This window comes from Ursus arctos, chromosome X, assembly GCF_023065955.2.
Source record: "Ursus arctos isolate Adak ecotype North America chromosome X, UrsArc2.0, whole genome shotgun sequence".
Lineage (NCBI taxonomy): Eukaryota > Metazoa > Chordata > Mammalia > Carnivora > Ursidae > Ursus > Ursus arctos.
Genome location: NC_079873.1, coordinates 20,994,494 through 21,006,070, shown reverse-complemented (window position 1 = coordinate 21,006,070; position 11,577 = coordinate 20,994,494). Strand labels below are relative to the sequence as shown.

General features: G+C 40.3%; 1 non-coding gene across 1 annotated transcript; it reads left to right on the top strand.

The window, feature by feature from the left end:
* Positions 1-3,640: 3,640 nt before the first annotated feature.
* LOC113242283 (U6 spliceosomal RNA) lies at positions 3,641-3,746 on the top strand. The gene has a single exon (XR_003311852.1). It is a non-coding gene; the product is annotated as a U6 spliceosomal RNA (small nuclear RNA).
* The last annotated feature ends 7,831 nt before the right edge of the window (positions 3,747-11,577 follow it).

Below are 11,577 nucleotides of genomic sequence, written 5' to 3'. Positions count from 1 at the left end.
TAACTTTTTTTTTTTTTGCTTTAAAATTCTCAAAAAAATGCATTTAAGCATGTAAGAATAGGTTATGTATGATTGAGGGGCAGTGAATTAATTATATACAGGAAATAAATATAATCGATCACTACAAATTTTCAGTATTCTGTACTATGTATGTATATATACATACTTCATATATATTCTCTCTCTCTATATATATGTATTCATATATTCTCTCTCTCAACATATATGAAGAGAAAGAGACTGATTTTTGTTGGTGACTTATTTACATACTTTATCTTAATAGCAATTTATTCATTTTAGTAGACATTTTATGACCTTCATTATCCCTCATTTGGGAACCAAATGAAACATGTTCTAACATTTCCAATTCACTGAACTGGTTGTAACAAAATATAATCAAATTATTCAGAGAAACAGTTTAAATTAATAGCACATGCTGGGTCTCTATCACAAACTTTGGTTCAAGAAGTTTATTCTCCTTTCCATTTAAGGAGTTGGGTTATTATGCTGCAACTAATGGGAAATTGATAGATTTTTAAAGTTCTGCAAGCAATAAAGAGCTTACACCCTGCATTATTTTTAATTACAAAATGTTATGGTTGATTTCTCTCAATGTTGATCTATACAACAAGGGTATAATTTTAAGTGGATGCAAACCTTTCATCAAAACACAAAGAAAATTCAGTTTATTCCTAAAAATTGTTCAGAAACTAAGTCAAGTCTATAATTTATCACTCACGGATTTACTGCTAAAGAAGTAGGTGGCACAAAAATTAGAATGTCCTTATATCTCACTTCCCGGAGACCTCCTTGAAAGAAGGGGACTGGACGCGCATTATCACTGTTTCCATGGCTCTAGAAAAGAAGCTTAAAAACAATAAGGGCGTAACAAGTACTTTTTGTATTGCTCTTGTTCTCTGTCATAAAACAGTCTGATAATAAAGTAGACTAATCTATACAGCTCTCAAATGATCTAAGGTGAGAATCACTGAATAGGAAACATGGACATGCAGATTAGTACTCAATCGTATTAATTTCTCCTTTGAACAAATGGAACGCTCCATTACCACTGTGCTCAAGACGGCTATCTTATTGCCGGCAGTACAGTATTCTGTCTGCTTTGTCAAGAATCAGACTCCAAACCTTTTGGGATAGACTTAAGTTTGGTTCCAATGCTTTCTTCCCCATATCATGCCTCTCCCCATGTGACTTTGTAATTCTCCCCACTAGAGGCAGAGTTTACTTTCCCTTTTCTTGACTTTGGGCTCAACCATGTGACTCACTTTGGCCAATATGCTTTAGGAGTAGTGATGTCACCAAAGGCATGAAATCTAGTTCCTTGGTAGGGTTTACCCTCTTGTAATTCTGCCATCATCTTAAGAAGACACAGGGTCTCAGAATGAACCTATGTTGACTAAATGCAGCAAGGAACCACACCCAATGGAATTTTCCATTTGAAACAGTCGGGAGATCACCCAACTCGCAGTTAACCTGCATACTCATGAGTGTGAAAATAAATACTTATGATTTCATGCCACCTAGTGGGTTATTCAGCATTGTTGAAGCAATAGATGATTGATATAATTTTTTTTTTAAAGATTTTATTTATTTATTTGACAGAGATAGAGACAGCCAGTGAGAAAGGGAACACAAGCAGGGGGAATGGGAGAGGAAGAAGCAGGCTCATAGAGGAGGAGCCTGACGTGGGGCTCGATCCCATAACGCCGGGATCACGCCTTAAGCCGAAGGCAGACGCTTAACCGCTGTGCCACTCAGGCGCCCCGATTGATATAATTCTTAAAGGCAGACACCACATTGAATTCAAGTTTGTCCACAGCACTTATCCAAGTGCAATTACGCAGTAGGCAACCAATAAAGGACTATGGGATGAAATGTTTGAAAAGATCTATTTTTGAAATTTTAAGCTTTAAGGAGTTTTCTTCTCAGTATTTTACTACAAAAATTTTAAAACAGAAAAGTTCAAAGAATTGTTCAGGGAACATCCATATAGGCATCACCTCAGTTTGCAAACTTAGCATTAACTTTCAGATGTCATTTTCAGTAACTGAACAAAACTGGCTAAGTAAAGAGCCTAGCTATAACTGAAGACTCTAGTAAAACAGTCAAGTACTGGTCCTCTAGAAATTGCAGTTATCGTATTGTATCATCCTTTTTTCTGGTATTTCATAATGACTCAGAAGAGAAACAGATCAAGACCAGTGCACTGAAGGATGATGGCTGCATATATTCTCTATCAGGATTTTAGAAAGATCGATTGAAATGACTAAGACAAATGACACAAATCTAAATCACATACATGACATAACTAACTGTACAGTTTGTTAGAATGGTTTCTGTCACTCACTATCTGTCCTGGCACAGTGCTCCTAAGAAATGCCCAAATTAATAATTTTCATGCAAGGAAGAGGGGATCCTCTTCCACGAAGTGGAACTAGGCTAGTCCAGCCATTCCTCAGCCTTCCTCTAGATTTAGGCCTCTTCCAGACCTGGACTAAAATTTAGAAGGGTTGTGATGAAGAGGAAGAAGTAATTCACATTTCAGAGCTTACCACTCCATCTGACACACATGTCTAGCAATAAAGACTTTCACGTGTGTGAAGCAATGTAAATAAATCACGAAGCTGAGGGAATACAATTGGGATGGATGAATCCCTCAGCACGCTGTGCACCTCTTCATGCTACGTGTCCCTGTCCTTCTAGGATATTGCTGGAGCACAACAAACGTGCATTTAACTCACACTAATTCAAGTATATACACTCAGGCTAATTGAAAAGAATTGAGGAATGAGAGACAGAGAAAGAATTAAAATAGTGCCAGCGATTCTGTTAGTTATTCCATTCAACCAAATGGGCCACAAAATAAAGGGGCACTAGGAGTTACAATTCCACTCTCCCCCTAATCCACCTCACCCCATCTCTGAATTCCTCTATTTGTGTAAGCTTCTTGCTGTTTTGAGAGTGAGTCCAGTGTTTAAAAATACACATTTTTTCATATAGTAGCACTTTCAAACATAAGCCAACTGCCTAATCTGTTGCCAAATTGAAGAAAGAGAGCTCTTCTCAAGCTGGAGGAAAAGCTGCCAAAGAGCTGGGGTGTCCAGACAGAACCAACCCCTGTAATCTTAAGAATGATCAAAGGTCTTTCTCGGACTTATTTTGCTTAGCAAAATATTCTCTAGCTCCATCCATGTCATTGCAAATGGCAAGATTTCATTCTTTTTGTGGCTGCATAATATTCCATTGTGTGTATGTGTGTGTGACACACACACACACACACACGCAGAGGACATTTCTTCTTTATCCATTCATCGACCGATGGGTACTTGGGCTGTTTCCATAATTTGGCTATTGCAGAAAATGCTGCTATAAACATCAGGGTGTATGTACCCCTTCAAATTAGTATTTTTGTATTCTTTGAGTAAATACCTAGTAGTGCAATTGCTTTGGATCTTGGGGTAGTTCTATTTTTAACTTTCTGAGGAACCTCCATACTGCTCTCCACAGTGGCTGTACCGGTTTGCATTCCCACCAACAGTGCAAGAGGATGCCGCTTTCCCCACATCCTCACCAACACCTGTTGTTTCTCCTGTTGTTTTAGCCATTCAGACAGGTGTGAGGTGTTATCTCATTATAGTTTTTTAAGAAGTTCTTATCTGATACAGAGAAGATTAGCATGGCCCCTGCGCAAGGATGACACGCAAATTCATGAAGCGTTCCATATAAAAAAAAAAAAAGTTCTTATCTGAATTGCAGTTAGATAACATACAGTGCAATATTAGTTTCAGGTGTACAATATAGTGATTCCACACCTCCGTATGTCGCCTGTTTTCCACAGTGGCTGCACCAGTTTGCATTCTCATCAAGAGCGCAGGAGGGTTCCGCTTTCTCCACCTCCTCACCAACACCCATATGATTTCCCTCATATGTGGAAATTAAGAAACAAAACAAATGAATAAAGGAACGAAAACAGAGAGGCAAACCAAGAAACAGACTTGTAACTCGAGAACAAACTGCTGGTTACCAGAGGGGAGGTAGGTGGGGGAATGGGGGAAACAGGTGATGGGCACTAAGGAGGGCACCTGCGATGAGCACCAGGTGAGGTATGAAAGTGTTGAATCACTATACTGTACACCTGAAAGTAACAGTACACCGTATATTACCTGGAATTTAGATAAAGACTTAAAAAAAAAGAATAATCAAAGGTAATTTTTTTTAAAAAAGTTTTTATTTATTTAGTTGACAGAGACAGCCAGCAAGAGAGGGAACACAAGCAGGGGGAGTGGGAGAGGAAGAAGCAGGCTCATAGCAGAGGAGCCTGATGTGGGGCTCGATCCCATAACCCCGGGATCATGCCCTGAGCCAAAGGCAGACGCTTAACGACTGTGCCACCCAGGTGCCCCAATCAAAGGTAATTTTGACTGCAAATGATATTGTATACACTGACTTTAAATCTAACCTTCATGTGAAATTGACTTCAGTCTCCTGCGATGAGAATAAAACCTCTATCTCCCAGATGAATTCTGGAATCTCCAATCTGTCATGAACAGTTAAGATTATTGTCTACATTTTGGAATGAATTGATATTTACCAAGTGTTGGTGTTAATACATGAATCATACTTTTACTGTTTACCATCTATGAAATAATTTCAGTAGTTATGTGCCTAATTTTCTTATCTCTTCTACCAGATAGTAAGATTCTAGACATTTTTCTCTTTTTGCATCCCTCAGAGTATTAGCACATTTCACTGCACAATGTTGTAAACGAAGAAATAAATTAACTCAAAAACCACCCACGACTACTTTCCCACCAGATCATACTGACATCCAATTGGACATTAAGTGTAAGCAGATACCTAACATTTGGGAATATGAATACTATACTTTCAGATTATACTAAATCAAAAGAGAGTCAGACTGTCTTACCTTAAAAAGAAAACAGGAACAGTTAAAGTAGTATAATATCAGTCATGACACATAGGAGATCTAATACGATCCATCGAATTTTAAGGATTGACTTGGAAAAATGTAGACCCAGAAGAAAATAGTATACTATTCTATAATGCTGGCATTCATTACTTAAAACCATCATATGAGGTAGGTGCTATTCTTATCCCTATTTTACAGATGAAAAAAATGTCATGAGAAGATAAGTAACTTGCCTGACACCACACAGCTAGTGTCAGTGCTGGAATTTGAACCCGGGCAAGCTGGCTCCAGAGCCTGTATATACAATCTCTCCATCAGAGTACCCAGTGCCAGGTATATGACACTAACAACCTTTATCTACACAAATGATTTCCCTTTTTGCCCTGCTGGGAGTGAGACTTCTTAGATGCACATACGAGATGCTGAATATCAACTATCCGTTTAAGAAACATAATCCCAAAGCAATGTAACTGAACATGAAATAATAATGTAGAAAAAAAAGAAAAACCCTTAGAAGCCTTTTTTAATCTAACACTACATGAGAAAATAATGCACCGATCAGCAAAACATGTCCCTTGGATCAATTCTACGCTGTAGATGCAGCTTACAAAGAAAAGGAATAATTCCAAGGTACTAACAATTCATCAATAAAGGTTTTATGAGTAAAAACAAAAGCACCCTTTATAGTATTGTAACTGTTTTACTTTAGTCCAAATAAAAATCTAAGCATATTGATAGTCTCTCTAATCACGAATAGTTCAAGCACACCATTACTTCTTGAACCCATGTTCTAACTACAATTTCTCTGGAGACATCATTATTCCTTAGAGTTAAGCATCCTTTGGACTGGCAAAGACATGCACCCCTAGAAATTCTAGAATGAATATAGGTTGGATCTTGCCATTTACTTAGGAAAGGGCCAATCACTGTGTTTTCCTTACACAGATGTGATTCTACATTTTTCTACTTGTCTAAGCAAATTCACAGTTGCTAGTGTTCATTCTAATGCAAATATCTGGCTGGCAGGCCCCCCCCCCCCCCCCCCCCCCGTTTTCTCCCTTTCTCAGATCTATTCTTCCCTTTGCTCCGCTGTCACTCCTTTCCCATGTGAGTGCCTACAGCTACTCAATAAATACCTGTTGAATATTGAGCAGTACCACATAAACAAATAAAAAATCCCCAAACCTAACCACTTTACATGCTGATTGGCCCTCAAACACCATTCATGACTACTTTTCCTACATCCAAAAGAACAATTCCAATCCAGTTAATCTTCTGATTTTATTTGAGGCCATTTTAATGTAACCCAGAACTTTTGCTAAACTACACAGGTCCTTTTCAACTTCTAACTTTAAGACAGACAGATGTAGGTGGAATCTAATTCAGATTAACTCAGCCAATAAAGTCCTAAGGTAAACAAAAAGGGTGTGGGTGATTTCCTATAAACTTAAATTCAATTAGGAACACATTTTTATTTTTATTCCTAGCCATTTCATTTAGACCCGATATGTGGGTCTTCATCTTTTTTTTTTTTTTTAAGATTTTATTTATTTATTTCAGAGAGATAGAGAGCACTAGAGAGAGAGAGAACAAGCATGAATGGGGGGGGGGGTTGCTGAGGGAGAGGGAGAAGCAGGCTTCCCGCTGAGCAGGGAGCCCGATGCGGGACTCAATCCCAGGACCCCGGGATCATGACCTGAGCCGAAGGCAGACGCTTAACCAACTGAGCCACCCAGGCTGCCCCTGGTCTTCATCCTTATACACTTTTAAAAAATGTTTTAGAACTTCAATATTATAGGGGCACCTGGGTGGCACAGCGGTTAAGCGTCTGCCTTCGGCTCAGGGCGTGATCCCGGCGTTATGGGATCGAGCCCCACATCAGGCTCCTCTGCTGGGAGCCTGCTTCTTCCTCTCCCACTCCCCCTGCTTGTGCTCCCTCTCTCGCTGGCTGTCTCTATCTCTGTCGAATAAATAAATAAAATCTTTAAAAAAAAAAAAAAAAGAACTCCAATATTATAAATGTCTGTTTCACCTTAATTACAATATGCAGTTAGACTTCATTAAATACAATTTGAATATTAGGTAAAAATATCATTTTAATAGGTTAAATGTTACTTTCACTGCGTGCTTTTCAAATTGTGCCTCAAACAACCAATCACCTGTATCAGCAAAGACGTACTTACACTCTAAAATCAAGCTTCCACCATTAAAATATTCGAGCTTCAAAACTTCCAGATGGACGGTTTCCAATTAGCAAGAGGTAGAACAGAATGCTTTCACAGGTGGTAAGAAAAAAGCCCAACAAAGGATTTTAGCTAATCCTTTGTGGGTGGAAATTTCAGTCAAGAGAAAAACAATCTTGTAAGAACAATATTAAAAAGAACAAACGTTTTTAATGCTACGGGAAGTAGAAATACAGTTTTGCCAAACTTGACATAAGCAAATGTGTGTCACCAGATTATAGGACAAACAGGCTGTGTGCCCCTATCAAGAAGTTAGTAAGAAAACACCTTTGTGACACCTCCCGTTGGTCTGCCCTCAGTTAGTAAAATCCACACCTAAAGATGAGATGACACTGTTTCTTCAGCTATAAGTGGGAAAAACTTTCAACAATACTGAGGTCATTACCACAAAAGAGATGAAAGGTGATTTGGGACAAACAGGCCAGTATAGCATATTGGCTGAGGGTACAGAATCTTGGGTTGCACTGGCTGGCTGATCATGGATTTTACTCATGTCGGAGTAAATCGTGGGGCCTTTCATGTCTCAACTTGTTCCTCTCTAATACCAAGTTAATAGAATTCTCGTGAAAGAATAAACAAGCAGTTGTATATAAAGCTCCTGGAACAGGGTCTATGCTGCAGGAAAGCTGGAGTTACAGGTTTGAGATGACGCCAAGACTCATAAGACAAAAACAGGCTTCGATCTGGTGCTACATTTACTTAACTTTACAGAACAGTTCAAGGCAGGGGTGATAACAGGGACATCAGCAGTGTGCCACCAACAGTCCCAGCATCTGCCCAAGTACACGCATTACTTTGCCCCATTGCCCATGCAGAGCATAAGCACTGAAGGTCCCCGTGGGTCACCTGAGCATAGAGAATCCACGAGCCCATTGTCCCCTGACTATTTTACACCGTCCTAGTCACACAGGCTAGAGTCCTGCACACCAAGGCAAAGCTCCCTTAACACAATGCAGTTCCACCTGACAAAGGAGGCGGACCCAACACTCCTCATTTTTATTTACTGTTTCCAGGGCAACAACGCTGCAGAGCCCAATGTCATTCTCAGTGAGTTCTGCATCAACGCCGACCTGATAATCTCCATTTACTCACAGTCTGTCATGTAGAAAGTGCTCTAAAAATGTTACCTGTTAGTCTTCCAATTAGCAGACAGGTAATATTCTGTGTCAGTTACTGCACAGTGTCACTATCAATGAAGGTACTGTCAAAGACACATGAAAGTGAAGACTGCCAGATGAATTTAAAGTACCCACTGAGTACTGAGACAGTAAGCATATGCCGACAACAGTGAGAATGCCCTTTCTGCCTGCTAAAGCTATCTGTTCCCCCCCTTATTCTAGTAAAAGTATTTCAGTTTTTCTTTGGGAGATCCATTCTTACCCCAATCTCATATAGTTCCGGTAGGGACGGTCCACCCCTGTGTCTAAGGGCAAGACTTGGGTTGCAGGCTTGTGCCCCTGTGAGTAATTCAAGATTAACGTGTAATTCAAGTCAGGCCACTGAAGGCCACCTTGGATTTTTACCTGAGTTATTTCAAAAGAGGTGTGTTTGCTCTGCCACCAGCTTATCACAATAGTGCTTGTGAGGAGAGCATCAGTGGCCAGGCACCGAATGGACAAAGCCTGCCTGAGAACATAGGCTGCAGAGAGCAAAGCCATTACAAAAGATGGAAAGAGGGTGGACACTGAAGTCTCTGGAATTTTCAAAAAGAGAAGTTAGTAAATCTGTTTGAATTTGGTGTCTGTTAAGCCCAGTCTGCAAGATTCCTGACTAATCCAGGGAATGAAGTGGGAGGAGAGATGCAAATGAAAAGACAGACCGTTTAAATGGAAAGAGCGTAAGTCCCGACAAATAGTCGTGGGAAGCGCATGCCAGTGTAGAGCCACTGTGGACGTGCATTCAGAACTGAAAGAGCTGGCCTGATGCACTAGGGCTAAGGCTAGGGAGGGGGCGGGTTAACCCCTTCCGGAGAATTAGACAATCGTGATACCCTCTGGCACAGAGGGCCCGTCTAGCTGAAGCAACTATGAACTGCAACAGGCTGCATTCCTGGGCAAGGCGGGCAGAACTTTTGAGCACAGGACGTATGTATTCCAGGGTGCTGGCAGAGACATGGTGCTTGGCCTCTCAAAGGCACTAGAAACACAGTGAGGGATAGAGAAACCCTAGGTCATCTAAGAGACAGAGGCAGAAACAGATTAGCCAGACACCAGACCAAAGATGAAACTGATATTTAAGAAGACTACTTCCTGATTGTGCTGGAAAATTCTCCTTGGATCCAGTCTGAGCTACTATCTGAGATAGGACTAGTACAGGGCAGGTTTTGCCATTTAATCTTATTAGGAAAAAAAAAAAGTTTTCCCAAAATTACTATCTAAGAAAAATACAAGGTCAGTGCAGCTAAAAGAAAGCTTTCATAATGCATTTCATTCATATGAGATGAACCCTTTTAAAAAGATACAAAAGTGCACAATTTCTCTTATTATTAGGTGAGAATACTACTTGGCATTTGGGATGGGGCATTAGATATTCACATAGAAAAAAATAGAAAGTAAAAAAAAGCAGCAGCACAAACAGCAATAAAATATTTCTCATCTTACTGGCTAATGGAAAAATATTAACGAGATCCAGATACACTACAAACTGGAAATTAAACTTGAACTAATATAAGCAAACATTACAGGGTCATGTGATATATTCTGGGCACAGCTTTTTTATGAATCAGGTAAGATGGAAAGTATATATTCGGGGCACCTGGGTGGCTCAGTCATTAAGCATCTGCCTTCGGCTCAGGTCATGATCCCAGGGTCCTGGGATCGAGCCCCACATTGCATCGGGCTCCCTGCTCAGCGGGAAGCCTGCTTCTCCCTCTCCCACTCCCCCTGCTTGTGTTCCCTCTCTCGCTGCCTCTCTCTCTCTCTCTGTCAAATAAATAAATAAATAAATAAATAAATAAATAAGATCTTTTTTAAAAAAAGTATATATTCAAAAGTATCAGTATATGGAACATCATTGTTTAGAACTATAAAAGATTAGGGGCGCCTGGGTGGCTCAGTTGGTTAAGCATCTGACTCTTGATTTTGGCTCAAGTCATGATCTCAGAGTCCTGAGATCAAGCTGTGTGTTGGGCTCCACGCTCAGCATGGGATCTGCTTGGGATACTCTCCCTCTCCCTCTGCCCTTCCCCCCTCGCTCTCTCACATGTGCTCTCTCTCTAAAATAAATAAAATCTTTAAAAAAAATTGCAAAAGATCCAAAGTTGAATATTTTAATTATTTACTTTCTTAAGCCATGTTCTTTAACAGTCTATTATAAATTCTTCACAATTTGCTTCATGATGTTGACAATAAGCATATATTTAATGAATACTTACTAGGAATATACTGAGTAGTTTCATGTACACTTTCTTATTTATTATCAGAACTTCCTCAGACTCCAGGAAACCATGAGTTGAAATGGTATCATACTAAAAGGGAAAACCTAGATTTCAATGGTTCTTATCCCAGGTACTGACAAAGAACCTCTACTTGCTTGCAAAAGTCACACTCCGTCATATCTGAGAGTCTGCAGGTGTTAACTTATGTGTGTTCACATACGTGCCTAAGTACCATTACATCCACAGGCAGTGGATACACATTGGAAACTTCTATTTGTTTCCACTCACGGCTAGACACACCATTACTCTGCCAGACATCCAGAGACATCTCGGTCTCTGCTAGTTGTCCTCTAAGTGCCATCGTGCCCTTCTTCAGTTAGGTCAGACATCTAGTATTGTCGCTGAGCACGGCCAGTGAAGCACTGGCACACTTCCGTCGGCAAAGCCGGTCAGGAGTGGTGTGGTGAAGTGGTGTGCAAGTGCTTCCCTCCCCTCATATCCTAAAGTGTCTGCACAGGTCCTTTACAGAATTTTTATTGGAAGTGCTCCTTCTGGTTTTGGTTTTTAACTTTAATCCCTTCACCCTGATATTTTTATCCCAATATTCAATAGGACTTCTACAGGGAGAAGGGCAGGTGGAGAAATTGCATCACATGACAAATCTCAAAAAGGAATGTCATGTTTAATTTACTATTGACTATTCTTTCTAAAATTATTTCCTTTATTTGAGAGAGAGAGAGAGACAGAGAGACAGACAGAGAGAGCATGAGCAGTGGGGGAGGGGGCAAAGGGAGAAGGAAAAGCTGACTCCTCCCCTGAGCACACAGTGGGACACGGGGCTCAATGTGGGGCTCGATCCCTGGACCCTGAGATCATGACCTGAGCTGAAGTCAGACCCTTCACCAACTGAGCCACCCAGGCACGCCTACTATTGACTATTCTTTCTAATAACCAAGGCTTTCTTACTGTGTCAAGTTGATTTTACTGAGCTCCTACTTCCGTCAGAACTA